Below are 17,533 nucleotides of genomic sequence, written 5' to 3'. Positions count from 1 at the left end.
AAGGGCAGATAGAGTTTTAAGAGTGAAATTCACACTGGACTGACTTGAAGCATGACTGAAAATGGAAAGTGAAAATGGCAGTATCAGTAACTCTCAGAGAGGCTAAGTTATAAAGCATAGACATCTACCAGTTTGCTGGGGAGTGATATGGCTTCAAGGGAAGGTTTTTATCTTGTTTTTAATGGGAGACACAGACCATGTCCAAATGCTAAGGAGAAGTATCCTGAAGAAAAGAGCTTCCTTTGACATCCCCAGCAATAGACACACATAATCACACATTTAATCAGTTACCAAATCCTATTGCTTCTATCCCTAAATTGTCTTTAGCCATTCTCCTATCTTTATGTCTACTGTTTCAGCATTAAAGCTTTCATGTATCTCAACAGAGCTTTTATTATAGTGTCTACCCAGAGGCAGCCAAACTGCAAGGTAAAGAGCATAGTCCTCCAGACTGCCAAGACTTCCCAAGACTTCTGACCCCAACCGTAAGGAGTTAGGGTACAACTACAAAATTAGAGGGAAGAGTTTATAGAAGACCACCCTTACTTCTCACACCAACCCCAAGTTGGGGGGTTTTACAGAATTATTTTGTTTTGGTAATTTACAGAAAACTTACAGAATTCACTGAAACCTCTTTTACTCATGGCTACATATATTACAGAAAAAGGATACAGATTAGGACCAGCCAAAGGGAGGAACACATAGGGCAGAGTCTAGGAGGGTTCCAAACATGAAGCTTCAGTTGTCCTCAGGATGAGTCACTCTTGCATCATCTATGTGTGACAATAGGTGGAGAGTATTGCCAATCCAGGAAGTTCACTTGAGCTTGATGGTCTAGAGTTTTTATTAGGGCTTCATTATACAGGCATTATTGATAAGTTGTCCACAAAGTTTTACTAAATCTCTGCGCTTGGCTTTCCAAGATGTCAAGTTGGTATCACATGGTCTCAGAGGTCCTCCATGAGTAACAAAGACTTCTTACCACTTAGAAGATCGAAGGGCTTAGAAGTCACTTCTAACCAGGAATTACAGAAATGATCAAACCTCTCTTTGGGCCAAATTCTTTTTTCCTCTCTCTCTTTTTAAGAGGGGGTCGTGCCCCATCTGCCAGGCTGGAGTGCAGTGGCATAATCACAGCTCACTGCAACCTTGACCTCCTGGGCAAAATCAACTCTCTGATCTCAGCCTAAGTAGCTGAGACTACAGGTATGCACCAATCAGCATGGCTAATTTTTAAATTTTTTGTAGAGATGAGGTCTTGCCATGTTTCCCAGGCTGGTCTCAAACTCCTGGGCTCAAGTGATCATCCTGCCCCAGCCTCCCAAAGTGCTGGGATTACAGGTGTAAGCCACCAAACCCAGCCAGGGCCAAATTCTTTATTATACGTATAGATTTAATTTTATGGGTCAACTTGACCTAGTTAATGGTACTTGGTTAGACAGCCTCAGGAAAAAAAATACAGGTGGTAATAAGGCCATGATTGAAGGCCCTTCCACTGTACCCCTGCCCCCACCCCTAAGGTTCTTGAGAAACAACCTGTGAAATTTACTGATCCCAATTCTTCAGTCCCTCCCAGTAATACATACAAAACTCATGCCCTTTGCAGATGTCTCCCTGGGGCTTGGTTTTGAACTTGCTTTGACCCAATAAGACAGGGAGACAAGAAACAATGATCCAGTTTCAAACTGAGTCACTTAAGGAGGCCGGGCGAGTATCCTTCAGGCTTCTTGGAGCTTCTGCCATGGGGGCGGGGGGGGGGAAGCCCCAAATAGCCATGGATCCCACAATAAAAAGACATGAGGAATAGGCCTGAATGCAAATCACTATCCAAAACGGAGGCTAGTCATTCCACACACCACTCAGGAAAGCTCTAACAAGACTTACAAATCCATGAGTGAGAAATAAATGCTTAACTTTGTTATGCCAGTGAGCTTTGGGAGTTGTAATTAGGTATTATCAAAAACTGATTAGTATACTCTCAAAATAATATTTATTCCCAGTTTAAGCTTCTGATCCACATTCCTATCTAGTTTCCTGAACTCCAAGCTGATTCTGATAGACCAAAGTCTTAAATAGTTTCTACTTATTTTCTCCTGAAGACTAAAAGAAACCCAGCTTTGAATAGCTTCAGTGAAGGCTATTAGTAAAGGACACCCTCCACCATAGAGAAAACAAGGAAGAGAGCTCTACTTAATGGAAGATCATTTTAACCATTCCTCTCTCAAGGAAAACCTCATCTTCAAATAGAACAGACATTGTTTTCATGTTTATCACTTCCTCCTTGAGCATTCCACATTGTTCTTCCCTATGGCAAGACAACCGTGTACTCAAATACTTGTACAATGAATGAAATAGACTTTAGTTTCCTTATTACATCTTTTATCTTTGCTAGCAGCCTACAACACTGTAAGCCAAGGAGAGATCATATGACAGTGGCAGTCAGGAGCAAGAGTTATACATCATGCTGTTCCTCATGTACTAACCCAAAAAGAGCGAGAAGGCATGGGATGGTAATTTCTGATTGACAGAGAAAGTTCCAAGTCAGTATCTTAGCTTTGCTGGTACAAAGAAATATTAATGCAGTTAAATGTCCTTTTTATAACCTCTCTAACAGCAAAGTCAGTTAAGGTGACTTGGAAGGAAAGTTGCCAAGCTTAGCAGAACAAAGAGACAGTCTCCGAGATGAACTTCATTTATCTGCAACACTGAAGTCAATCCAGTTCAATTAGACATCCTCAGGGCATTACACACAAGTCATTTGTAGAAATATTGAAAGCAGGATAACCTACCACTCTTCACTTTCCAAGAATCTGTCTTCCTTCCTCAGAACATGAGTTGGGAGGCAAAAACTTCCTTCAAACAACCGTCAGCACACAGTTACTCAAAGCTGGAGGGAAAAAAATAAGACTAGGTCAAGGTCAGGGCCAGAGGGCAAAAACATTCTGAAAATTAAACAGAACATATTACTCCCGCGGGAGAGTTTGCACAGGCACTAAGAGGAAGGGGTTCCACAGAAAGGCTAGCAGAGGCCACTTACATAGCCACAAGGTAGGAAGATGGGAGGCAATGCTGAGATGTACTGAACAGAGTTGGAAATGTGAACCCCTTCTTTCGGCTAAGAATAGTAAGCTCCCTTTGCTTAGCTTTATAGTACATAATGGCTTTCACAAACACCGTATCATCTGGTCTTCACAAAAACCTGTAAGGTAACTGTGATTATAGTATTCATTTCCCCAGGCTGTTATCTGTAACAAATGACTACAAACTTTGTAGTTTAGGCGAACAGCAGTGTATTGTATCATACCTCTATAGACTAGAAATCTGAAATCAAGGTGTTATCAGGGCCATGCTCCCTCTGAAACCTCTAGAGGACAATCTCTGCATGACTCTTTCAGCTTCTGGTAGCACCTGGTGTTCCTGGGTTTGTGGCTGTAGCACTGCAATCCCTGCTTCCACCTTCGCACTACTGTGTTCCCAGTGTGTCTCCATCTTCATATGGTGTTCCCCTCCTCTTATAAGGACACCAATCATATTGGATTAGGGCTCACCATAATGAGTTCATCTTAACTTGATTGCACCTGCAAAGATCCTATTTCTAAATAAGGTCACATTCATAGGTACCAAGAGTTAAAACTGCAACATCTTTTGGGGACACCATTCAACCCATAACAATTATCTCCACTTTGCCAATAAGAAAACTGAGCTGTACAGAGGTCAAGTCATCTAAGTTTACACTGTCAGCAACTAGCAGTTAGAACTTCAACCAGGTCCTACTTCTGATCCTGAGCTTCATTTACTACATGATAAAGCCCTACCCATTACCAGTTCCACAGCCACACCATCACCACTGCAGCTATATGAGTCCTTTACAGCAGCAGTCTCCAACATTTTTGGCACCAGGGACATGTTTTGTGAAAGACATTTTTCCACAGACCAGGGGGCAGGGTAAGGATGTTTTTGGGATGAAACTGTTCCACCTCAGATCATCAGGTATTAGATTCTCAAAGGAGCACCCAACCTAGATCCCACGCATGGACAGTTCACAATAGGGTTTGTGCTCCTGTGAGAGTCTAATGTCACAGCTGATCTGACAAGAGGCGGAGCTCAGGCAGTAATGCTCGCTCGCTCTCCACTCACCTTCTGTGCAACCTGGTTCCTAACAGGTCATAGACCAGTACCAGTCCACAGCTTGGGGGCTGGGGACTCCTGCTTTAAGGCTTAATCTAGACAAACTGGATCAAGAGTGCAATACCTGCAAGGGCTAATGGACAGAGCCCAGTGGTCACATAACCAGAAATGGCTTTGTAAATCTATGGTCCAGCTGGCCAGGTACATAGAGTGACTTGAGGGCCATTTGAGAAGCCTGCACACCACTCAATGCCAGAATGTCTGATTCAAGTCCATCTTTTAGGTCTGCTCTTTAAATATCCTATTTGAATATAAGTATCTCTAGGCTAATTAGCTTAATAAATTTTGTACATGTTATTGATTTTAATCATCCTTTTATGCATGTATTTTGTTCACTTCCTTACAGAGGTGTTATGTGTCACACAGATAAATGTAGAGATGGAATAAATTATGTTAGGTACTTCCTGGCAATACAAAAATAAACTAACCTCTGTTCTTAATGAGCTTTCATTAGGATACTTTAGAGGGAAAATCAGAAGACTCAATTTTTCAAATTTAAGGAGATGGATGTTTAAGTCAATGGTTTCCAAACTTGTATAACTTTCAAAATAACCTGGAAAGCCCTTTTTTTAAATTCATTGCTTTTTATTTTGGGTGCATGTGTCATAGGTTTTTGCTTCATGATTACTGTGAGACTTATAAAAAAAAAAAAAACTAGATGTAACGGGTTATTTCAAATAGATGACAAATTATGTTTCTCCACACAAAAAGATAGAAACAAAGAAACAATTTAGACTATACACTTTAACTCCACCCCTCCCTTGCATTTTGACTTTTTGTTGTCTCCATTTACCTATTTTTATATTGCCTATCTCTTCACAGGTTGCTATAGCTATTATTTAGGATAGATTTGTATTTTAGTCTTCATACCAGAGTTATGAGTGAATTGCACCCTACAATGACATGCAATATTCTGAGTTTTCCTGTGTACTTACATTTGCCAGTGGGTTTTATACTTTCAAATGTATTCTTTTTCAATATTAGTGCTTTTTTCTTTCTGATTGAAGAACTCCCTTTAGCATTTCTTGTAAGACAAGTCTGGTGGTGATGAATTCCCTCTGCTTTCTCTTGTCTGAGAAAGACTTCCCCTATCTTTTATGTTTGAGGGAAAGCTTTGCTGGGAACAGCATTCTTTATTGGCAGTTTCTTTTTTTTTTCAGCTTTCTGAATAAGCCTTCTATACTGTACCTTGCTCTTTCTCAGCTCCCTCTTGAACAGCAATCATTCTTAGATGTGCTCTTTTGAGGTAATTTTCTACATATTATAGGCATTCTTCATTCCTTTTCATTCTTTCTCCTTTCTCCTCTGTGTATTTTTCAATAGCCTGTCCTGGAGCTCACTGATGTTTTTTTCTGCTTTATTCTGCTGTTGAGAACTTCCAATGAATTTATCAGCTTAGCAAATGTATTTCTCAGTTCCATGACTTCCATTTTATTTCAGTAACTCAAGTTCTGTTAGATTTCTCTGATAAATTTCTGAATTGTTTTTCTGTATTATTTACAGAAATTACTAAGTTTCCTTAAAACTGTTACTGTGATTTTTTTTAAGAGACAGTCTTGCTCTGCCACCAGGGCTGGAGTGCAGTAGCACTGTCGTGGCTCACTGCTGCCTTGAACTCCTGTGTTCAAGCAGTCGTCCCACTTCAGCCTCCTAAAGTGCTGGGATTACAGAAGCATGAGCCACTGCAGCCAGGCTGTTATTTAGAATTCTTTATCAGAGAGCTCATCTATCATAGTCTCATTAGGCTCAATCACTGGCTTCTTGCTTTGTCCATTTGGGGAGGTCACAGTTCCCTGTTTGCTATTGCTTCTTGAGGATTTACATCTACACCTTTGCATTAAAGGGTTAGTTATTCCAGTCTTCTATGTTTGGCTTACTATGGCTTTTACTGAGTATGTTTGCTATGTTTGCTTACAGATTTTTTTTTTTTTTTTTTTTTTTTTTTCAACATACCTGTTGAATTTTTTTTTTCCACTGAGTCACTGCCTCCGTCTCAGCACTAAGTGACCCAGGTTTACCTCAACTGTAACAAACCTCAAAGTGCAGCCCATCCTGGATAGGGGAGGTCCCAAGGGGATATCCCAGCAGCGTGGGAAGACTGGCTGGGTGATACGGTTTGTATATTTGTCCATGCCTAAATCTCATGCCGAATTATAATCCCTAGTATCAGAGGTGGGGCCTGGTGGGAGGCCCCATTCTCATGAATGGGTTAGCACCATCCTCTTGGTGCTGTCCTCATGACAGCGAGTCTTATGAGATATGGCTGTTCATAAGTGTGTGGCACCTCCCTCTCTCTTGATCTGCTTTTTCCATGTGATGTGCCAATTTCCCCTTTAACTTCCACCATGACTGAAAACTCCCTGCGGCTTCACCACAAGTTGAGCAGATGCCAGTACCATGCTTCCTGTAAAGCTGTGGAACTGTGACCCAATTAAAACTCTTTTGTTTATAAATTACCTAGTCTCCAGTATTTCTTTATAGCAATGCAAAAATGGCCTAACACACTAGTGGTTCATGCTCAGGGTACCTGTGGAACATGCCTCCTACTATGTGGGCTGCTACGCCAAAACAGGCAGCCTAGTTTTCCAGTCTGAGATGCTAGTCTATAAAACCTCTCCCCTTCATCTCTGGCTGTCCCCAGGAATTTTTCTCCCTTCAGGTACTTGCAACGCTTCCCACAGACTGAGGCAGGCACAGGTCTGTCAGTGAACCCAAGATGGTGGGAAGCTGGGTATCTACCTCAATCCCACTCTTTCCAGTATAATAAGCATGAATTGAGGGAAAGTTTTCTGTACACTTGGTGTCTAGCTGGTTGGAGAAAGGCACTGTACACATAGAGGTCCTATTCTCTTATCTGCATGGAGGATTTTACTCTTCCGTGGTCACAGTAACTGTCTCATCCTTGTATTTGAGTTCTCATACTACTGGTGGTGATTTTAGTGCTGTGAATTTTTTTTTTTTTAATTTCTGTGGGGGTGAAGGGAAGTGATGCTAGTCTACCACTCTGGTGACATCCCTCTCTTGGACAGCTTTTTTAAAGTACATTTTCATACTATCTCAACATGACAATTTGAAAATTATATGAATAATTAGAATTATCTAGAAAGTAGTTATAAAAATAAAAATTCTGTACATAATAACCAGGTTGAGAAAACGTGACTTCTACAAGAAAAAGACAATACCTAGTAATAAATGTAAGAATGTGTGCCTCTAATTAAACATGGTAGGTTGAATGCACATTTGTCTATTCACTCTGAATCCCCACTAAAATGACTACAGAGGAGTAATAGTACATTACCTACGAAAAGAAGAGAAAAAAATATAAATAGATGAAAACTGTCAACAAAAGCTTTGGAAGCTAAAAAGTGAAGAGGTAAATAATGCTTAAACTGATAAAGTAGGGTGAACTTGAAAAGGCGCTTCATATTCCAGAACCATAGAAGGTCTCAGGAATCGGAGGCATCAAATGCCTTGGGAAGGAAGAAAATGCATTTGAAACAGCCTTACATATTTTATATGGGAGAATAAAGTAACTACATTAAAATTGTAAACGCATATACCATTGATTTAGCAGTATTACTTACGGTTAAGTTTCCTCTAAGTTTACTCATATATGTACAGTTATGTGTAAAATTATATTTGAAGTATCTTTTTAGTGACAAAATTATAATCTTATGGTCTATTGAACAAAATAAATCATGGTATATTCATATAATGACCTCATCCTCATCAGGAGATACTAATCTCTGCACCTTGGTCTATACTGACGTACAGAAGGTAGACTAATTTGTCTGGAAGTCTTTTGAGAAGCCCCTGGGCAGAAAGGAAAGACAACTGGACCCCTGAAAGAAAATTAACATGAAAACTGAAGTCTAATGGAATGGATCAGACAGGACAAAAAGACCTACACATCCAAGGAAATAACAGTTCCAGGTCCAGCGTGAGGCTGTGCCTGATCACTCCTAAATCACTCTCCTCTGTAGCATCCCTCAACTAAATCTTACCAACCCTCAACTGAAAACAAAGAGCAAAAAGAGAAACCATGATGCCACCAAGACCCAGTAGGTCTGCTACAGGTAACCTTTCCTAAAGAGCTGTCCTGAGAGGGAGCAGAGCCTTCCTGCTTGGCAGAGCTGAGGGTTAATATCTAGAGATGTTTACAAGCCAGAGGTGAAAAACCCAGAACAGCCTAGGGTCACAACCTAAGAACTGAAAGGCAGCAGGCACCAGAACTAAGGGAGCACAACCTATCAGGCAATGTCTCTGGTCATATTCTGCACACATCAATGACTTCTGGGAGAAAAATCTCATCATACAATTATAAATGGGACACATCTGTAGCAGTTGCAGCCAACAAACTAATGGGATACCAGATAGAAAGCAGCATCCCAGTTATGCTATTTATCATCCACCTGCCCCTCCAAATTTACTCTCCATCCTTTTCCATTCTGCTCTGTGCTTATGATGACTGGCCTGTGTCAACTTCATCAGCTGGTTCCCATTTAAACTCGTAGTTAGATTTGGTTCTAACGAACCAAGTAAGAGCTCAGAGAAATGACTGAGGTTTGAATATTTATTCCCCTGGATCCTCCATGCAGGTTCATTTCAGATTGATGACACCTTTCATCCAAATGTCAGAAGGCTTTTCTCTGCAAGCAACATTTGAACCGACACCTAAATGAAGTAAAGGAGTAAGCCAACTAATTATAGAGGAGGCATGCTCAAAGCAGAAAAAAAAAGAGTGGGTAGTGGAATTAGTTCTAGCTGTGAAAAGTGATGTGCCCATTAGCCATCCAAGTGGCTATGTCTGGTAGAAAATTCTACCTATGAATCTGGAGTTCAGGAGGAAGGTTGGGGCTAAGATATCTGCTTATAGATTATATTTGAAACTGTAAGACTATATGAGATCAACTAGATGTGTAAGTATATAAGAGAGGTCTGAGAATACCCAAATATTTTTTCTAGTTTTATTGAAGTATAATTGACAGAAATTGTGAATACGTGAGGTGTACAACTTGATGTCTGACATATGTATACACCGTAAAATAATCACAATTAAAAAAAATAATCACCACAAACTAATTATACCATCCTCACATAGTTATCATTTGGGGTATGTATGATGAAAACATTTAAGATCTACCATCTGAGCAAATTTCAAGCATACATACAGTACAGTATTGTTAACTGTAGTCGGTACAGCATTAATTATAGCCACATTGCTATCAATTAGGTCTCCGGAATTTATTAACCTTGTGTAACTGAAACTTCGTGTCTTTAGACCAACGCTTCCCCATTTCCCTATACCCATAGCCTCTGAAGAAGCATTGTTTTGTTGGGGTTTTGTGTGTGTGTGTGGTGGGGAGTGATCAGCAATGTCAGATAATGCTGAACATTTAAAATTGATAATGGAAAACTGTCCATTTGATTTGATGAAGATGAGACCATTAGTAACTTTGAAAAGAATAGTTTTCTTTCTTATGGCCATGACAGGTTCATTACATGTTCATCTGTCTTTGGTGTCACATCAAGAACAATCTTCCCTTTAACACATCTAAAGTGATATTTAAGCTAAGGCCTCCGATTCTATCTTCTGTCAATATCACTGAACCCAATTGTTTCTGTGCATGCACAAAAGTGACTTACCACCTGGTGTTTAACCCATCTCCGTGAAATTTGTATTACTGTACACATTCCAACTGGAAGCAGTAAGAGCTGCAAGGATTGTAATTAAGTAAATCACACACCATGATAACATTTAACATAGTTCATTCTCTTAAGAGCTTAAAACACTGAACCATAGAAATAGCTTAATTATTCTCTCAGCTTTCTTCTGAGATAAGCAGTAAGGCTATCAAGTGAAATCAAAATATCACAGTATCACAATCATAAATGTATATGCACCTAACTCTGGAGCTCCCAAATTTATAAAACAATTACTACTAAATCTAGGAAATGAAATCGACAGCAACACAGTAATAGTGGGGGATTTTAATGCTTAACTGATAGCACTAGACAGTTCATCAAGACAGAAAGTCAAAGAAACAAACTATATCCAATACTAAATGGACTTAACAGATATTTACAGAACATTTCACCTAATCAAGGACATGAAAGACCTCTACAAGGAAAACTACACAATACTGCAGAAAGAAATCACAGATGACACAAACAATTGGAAACACATCCCATGTTCATGGATGGGTAGAATCAATACTGTGAAAATGACCATAATCCTAAAAACAATCTACAAATTTAATGCAATTACCCTCAAAATATCACCATTATTCTTCACAGAAGTAGAAAAAACAACTCTAAAATGTGGAGCCAAAAAAGAGCCCACATAGCCAAAGCACGATTAAGCAAAAAGAATAAATCTTGAGGCCTCACATTATCCAACTTCATACTATACTATAAGGCCATCAGTCACCACAATACCAGTGCCATAATCAGCAGGGTACTAGTATAAAAACAGGCACATAGACCAATGGAAGAGAAGAGAGAACCCAGAAATAAACCCAAATACTTACAGTCAACTGATCTTCCAGAAAGCAAACAAAAATGAAATGGGGAAACGACACCCTATTCAACAAACAGTGCTGGGAGAATTAGCTAGTCACATGTAGAAGAATAAAACTGGATCCTCATCTCTCACCCTATACAAAAAATCCAGCACAAGATAGATCAAGGACTTAAATCTAAGACCTGAAACCATAAAGATCCTAGGAGATAACACTGGAAACACTCTTCTAGAGTTGGCTTAGGGCAAAGACTTCATGACCAAGAACCCAAAAGCAAACACAAGAAAGAAAGATAAATAGATGGGACTTAAACTAAAAAGCTCCTGCACAGCAAAAGAAATAGCAGAGTTAACATACTACCCACAGAGTGGGAGAAAATCTTCGTAGTCTATATATCCAACAAAGGAATAATATCCAGAATCTACAAATAACTCAAATCTGCAAGAAAAAAAATCCCATCAAAAAATAGGTTAAGGACATGAATAGACAATTCTCAAAAGATTTATAAATGGCCAAGAAACCTATGGAAAAAATGCTCAACATCACTAATTATTGGGGACATGCAAATAGCAACCACAATGTGATACCACCCTACCCCTGTAAGAATGGCCATAATCAAAAAAATCAAAAAATAGATGTTGGTGAGGATACAGTGAAAAGGAAACACTTTTACACTGTTGGTGTGAATGTCACCTAGTACAACCACTACAGAAAACAGTATGGAGATTCCTTTAAGAACTAAAGGTAGATCTACCATTTGATCCAACAATCTCACTATTGAGTACCCAGAGGAAAAGAAGTCATTATATAAAAAAGATACTTGAACACGCATGTTTATAGCAGAACAATTTGCAATTGCAAAAATATGGAACCAGCTCAAATGCCCATCAATGAGTGGATAAAGAAAATGTCATAACACTACACAGCCTTCAAAAGGAATGAAATAATGGCATTCACAGAAACCTGGATGGAATTGGAGACTATTATTCTAAGTAAAGTAACTCAGGAATGGAAAACCAAATATTGTGTGTTCTTGCTCATATATGGAAGCTAAAGTTATGAGGGCACAAAGGCATGAAAATGATACATTGGACTTTGAGGATTCAGAGGAAAGGGTGGCGGTGGCAAGGGATAAAAGACTACACATTGCTCTGAGGAAGCATCTAAAGAATCAGTCAATTAATCCAAACTCAACTCTGCTAGATGCAGTGAAACCAACTTTGCAAAAATTATAACTCAGAAAATTACAAAAGTCAAAGAGATCTGACCTAACTGACTCCATCTTGCTTCTACCCTACAAACTGTCCTTGTTCATTCCTGGGAAGAGACTGAACTTACCTTGAGAGGAACTTATAGTTTAACTTTGAAACAAAAACAGTAACAGCTCTTTCCCAAAACAAACTCCCTTCCTGCCTGGAGACTAGACTGCCTTTGCGGGAATAACAAGTTAGCCATGAGATTAGAAATTACAGTTTAGGGGTCATGCAGCTAGAGGCTGCATGATTCTGAACCCAGCCAAATTGCTCCTGGGAATAACATCACTACTGTAAAACCTAAGATCAGACCATGAGATATTTTGCAGACCATGTACTCAATGGATCACCTGGTACCACCTAGATAAACTGGCTCATCTGGTTTTATGGTACCCACCCAGGAACTGACTCAGCACAAAAGGACAGGTTTGACTCCCTATGATTTTATCTCCAACCCAACCAATCAGCACTCCTCATTTTCCAACCCCCTTACCCGCCAAATTATCCTTAACCCTGATCTCCAAGTTTTCAGGGAGACTGAAAACTCCAATCTATGGAGTTTTACCAGTCATAAGAATAATCATGCAGGTTTTTCCTATCTCTTCTCATCTCCCCTCCCCTTCCATGCTTACATCCTTTTATTAGGGAAAAAAAAAAAAAGAATACTAGGTATAAGCGGACATATTACCATAAGGTGAAGAAGACACTTCGGTACTGAAACTCTTACCTGACATCATAAAAGCACCATTAACAGCTAACACTTAGAGAACTTATCACAGATCCTGCCCTAAGTGTTTTACATGCATTAACTCATTGAATCCTTAAAACAATCATAAGAAGTAGACATGATTATTAATTACACTTTACAGATAAGGAAAGTGAGATTCAGAGAGATACGTTATTTACCCAAAGTTTTACAGCTAGTTCAGTGGTGAAGTCAGGATTTGAACCTACCACTGGTTCAAATCAGTGGTTTGAACATTCTCGTTCCTGTGTCCCAAATTTTAGGACACTTAATACCTTGAAAATAAAACAGTCGGCTCAGCACAGTGGCTCATGCCTATAATCCCAGCACTTTGGGAGGCCGAGGTGGGTGGATCACAAGGTCAGGCGATCGAGACCATCCTGGCTAACCCGGTGAGACCCCCTCTCTACTAAAAATACAAAAAATTAGCCGGGCGTGGTGGCAGGCGCTTCTAGTCCCAGCTGCTCAGGAGGCTGAGGCAGGAGAATGGAGTGAATCTGGGAGGCAGAGCTTGCAGCGAGCCAAGATCACACCATTGCACTCCAGCCTGGGCGACATAATGAGACTCCATCTCAAAAAAAAGAAAAAAGAAAAAGAAAAATAAAAAACAGTCTCAGCAAATGTATTTGCTAACATCAATCACTCTCTCATGGCTTCCAGGAGGTAGAGGACCTCTTCCCAGAGTAGTAGGAAGAAGTCCTTTGCTGCTACACAGCATGATACCAAAAGGCCCAGGAAATTTTACCCAAAAATATGGCACCCTGGTATACTGAGTATTTCTAATCAAACACCCTTATGGGACAGTATGGAGAAGAGACTCTGTCATGGCAGACAAAAGACGTGGTAACCGGAACCCCATGGGCCTCTCATGTCGGGGCATATTCCCTCTTCTATCTTCTTGCGTCATTAACAAGTTGACACAAGTCAGGAGGCAGAAAGCTCTCCTCTCCTACCTCAGCTGACTAGGCTAAATCCCTAAACGTAAAAGGAAGAGGCTAACCATTTATCTCCTTGAGTGATGACTCCCAAGGTGGCTAACATGGGACTCTAGCATTTCTGATAAGAACCTGACCACCTTCCAAAGTTACTGAAATGAGACTCTGGCATTGCCCAGTAAGAACGAAACCAGGTAGTCCTGGCCAGAACAACCATGTAAGAGAAGAAAATAAAGGGAATCCAAATAGGAAGAGAAGAAGTCAAACTATTTCTTTTTGCAGACATAATTCTTTATGTACCTATGAGCTTTTGGGCCAACCGCATAGTCTTGGCCCAAAAGTTCCTGCAGCTATAAACAACTACAGCAAAGTTTCAGGATACAAAATCAACGCAAAAATTCACTAGTATTCCTATATACCAACAACAGCCAAGTCAAGACCAAATCAGAAACACAGTCCTATTCACTAACTGCCACAAAAAGAACAAAAAATCTAGGAATACAACCAGGGAGGTCAAAGTTCTCTACAACAAGAATTACAAGAACTGCTCAAAGAAATCAGAGAAGACACAAATGGAAAAACATTCCCTGCTCCTGTATAGGAAAAAAAATCTATATTATTAAAATAGCTATACTGCCCAAAGCAGGTTTTAGATTAATGCTATTCCTATCAAACTACCAATGACATTTTTCACAGAACTAGAAAAATCTTTAAAATTAATATGTATCCAAAAGCAAGCTCAAAAGCCAAGGCAATCCTAAATTAAAAGAACAAAGCTGGAGGCATCACACTACCCAACTTCTAACTATACTACAGGGCTACAGTAACCACAACAGCATGGTACTGGTCCAAGAACAGACACATAGACCAATGGAACAGAATAGAGAGCCAGGAATACGGTCACACACCTATAACCCTGTTATCTTCAACAAAGCTGACAAAGCAATGGGGAAAGGATTCCCTATTCAATAAATGGTGTTGGGATAACTGGCTAGCCCTGTGCAGAAGATTGAAACCGGACCTCTTCCTTATACCATATAAAAAAAATCAACTCAAAATGGATTAAAGATTTAAATGTAAAACCCAAAACTATAAAAACCCTGGAAGACAACCTAGGCAATACCATCCTGGACATAGGAACTGGCAAAGATTTCAAGACTAAGACACCAAAAGCAATCACACAGCAAAAGCAAAAATTAACGAATTGGATGTAATTGAATTTAAGAGATTCTGCACAGCAAAAGAAACTATCAGAGTGAACAAACAACCAGCCTACCAAATGGGAAAAAATATTTGCAAACTATACAGCTGACAAAGGTTTAATATCCAGCATCTGCAAGGAAGGACCTTAAACAAATTTACAAGAAAAAAAAAAAAAAAAAAACCCCATTGAAAAGTGGGCAAAGGTCATGAACAGACACTTCTCAAAAGATAACATGCATGTGGCCCACAAGCATATGAAAAAAAAAGCTCAGCATTACTGATCATTAGAGAAATGCAAATCAAAACCACAGTGAGATACCATTTCACACCAGTCAGAATGACTACGATTAAAAAGTCAAAAAATAACAGACTCTAGAAAGGTTGCAGAGTAATGGGAATGCTTACGCACTGTTGGTGGCAGTGTCAATTAGTTTAACCAGTGTAGATGCAGTATGGGAATGCCTTTAAGAGCTAAAAACAGAACCACCATTTGATCTAGCAATCCCTTTACCAGGTACATACCCAGAGAAATATAAATCATTCTACCATGCAGACACATGCAGGTGAATGTTCATTACAACATTGTTCACAATAGCAAAGACATGGAATCAACCTAATGTCCATCAATGACAGATTGGGTAAAGAAAATGTGGTACATCGACATGGTGGAATAATATGCAGCTATAAAAATGAATGAGATTATGTCCTTTGTGGGAACATGGATGGAGCTGGAGGCCATTATCCTAGCAAACTAATGCAGCAACAGAAAACCAAATACAGCAAGTTAGGCATAACAAGTGCAGGACATGGCTCTTCCCACTACTCACTAGGGATGTTAGGGGATGGCTCGGCAATTATTTCATTGCCTCTCTAAAAATGGTAATTCAGGAGCGCCAGGGAGAGGCTATTTCCTCATGGTCCACACCTGTTAACATCAAAATGCTAGTTGAATGCAGGCCCCAGGTAAAAGCAACTTCCTGGGCATGCATGTTAAGAGGGAAAAATGGTACAGTGTGATCTTCCAGGGACACACTCCACCAGAAAAGGCTAAGGAAAGCACTGCGCATGTGGGAAGCCCACCCTAAGGGAAGAATCACAGAAAGGAGGTGAGTTTATGAAAGTGCTAGGATCCCAGTTAAATGGGGCACTTAACCTCTCTTTAACCTTCATGTGACAGCTTCAGTCTCTTCCAAGCACACCTTCCTTTCTTTCCTATTCTAAGGACTTTTTAAATAAACTTCCATTCCTGCTCTGGAACTCACCTCGATCTCTTTTTCTGCTTTATGTCTCTTGGTTGACTTCTTTCTTCCAAGGTGGCAAGGACTGAAGTTTGCTACGGATATGTACAGATAAGCCACCCATAACTTGGGGCAACTCAGATCTGTTTTACTGGTAACAATACCTCATGTTCTCACTTGTAAGTGGGAGCTAAATGATGAGAACTCATGAACAGAAAGAAGGGAAGAAAAGACACTGAGGCCTCCATGATGGTAGAGGGTGGGAGGAGGGAGAGAAGCAGAAAAAATAACTGTTGGGTACCAGGCTTAGAAACTGGGTGATGAAATAATCTGTACAAGCCCAGGTGACACAAGTTTACCTATATAATTTTTTTTTTTTTTTTTTTTTTTTTTTTTTTTGAGACAGAGTCTCGCTCTGTCGCCCAGGCTGGAGTGCAGTGGCCGGATCTCGGCTCACTGCAAGCTCCGCCTCCCGGGTTTAAGCCATTCTCCTGCCTCAGCCTCCCCAGTAGCTGGGACTACAGGCGCCCGCCACCTCGCCCGGCTAGTTTTGTGTATTTTTTAGTAGAGACGGGGTTTCATCGTGTTAGCCAGGATGGTCTCGATCTCCTGGCCTCATGATCCGCCCATCTCGGCCTCCCAAAGTGCTGGGATTACAGGCTTGAGCCACCGCGCCCGGCCTATAATTTTTTTTAAATAAAGATAACTACACCACATCCAACTGGTTAAAGATATACTCCAATGATGACCTTTCCCAATTTTTTCCTCATTATAATACTAAAAATCACAACCAGTAGCAGAGATTTAACATGCTAAGGAGATGTGAGATGCACAAAGAAACATGTTATCAAACAGCACAGGTGCTAAAAGTTCCCCACCTCTACATGCCTACACATCACTCCTCTTTTCGCCTCAGCTTCCTTAAAAAGGACAAGAGCCAAGCCCTTGAGGGAGCTAGCATCCAGACTCTTTTTCTGTACACTGCTCCCTTGCTTTGCTTGAGTTACAAGCCTATTAAAGCTTGCCTGCAAAAAAATTTGTTTGACTTAGTGTTAATTTCTATTTACAGGAAAGTCAAGAAATCAGAGTCCAAGCTGCGGTAACGCTTGGAGATCAGCTGACACTGGCAGAGACGTTCCTTCATCTGCCTAATGACTGGATCCACCTAGAACAATTGCTTTCCTTCCTCTCCCTGAAACCTCATTCTCTATCCCAGAAAGGAAGACTGAGGAAAAACTATAATCACACCTGGAGGGACCTTTCCACAGATGTGTCTCAGACTCAATCAAATTCCAAAGGGTATAGTTGCAAGTTAATTTCTGTCTCCAGGATTCATTCCTTCTTCCTAGTGATTTACTACCCCTCAAAAGAATTGTCATCAACATTTCCCATCTCCCACCTTTCCTATGAAAAAACAAAGGGGCACATAAACTTCTGTACCACACTCGGT

This window comes from Piliocolobus tephrosceles, chromosome 6 (assembly GCF_002776525.5).
Source record: "Piliocolobus tephrosceles isolate RC106 chromosome 6, ASM277652v3, whole genome shotgun sequence".
Lineage (NCBI taxonomy): Eukaryota > Metazoa > Chordata > Mammalia > Primates > Cercopithecidae > Piliocolobus > Piliocolobus tephrosceles.
This window is presented reverse-complemented; position numbering follows the sequence as displayed.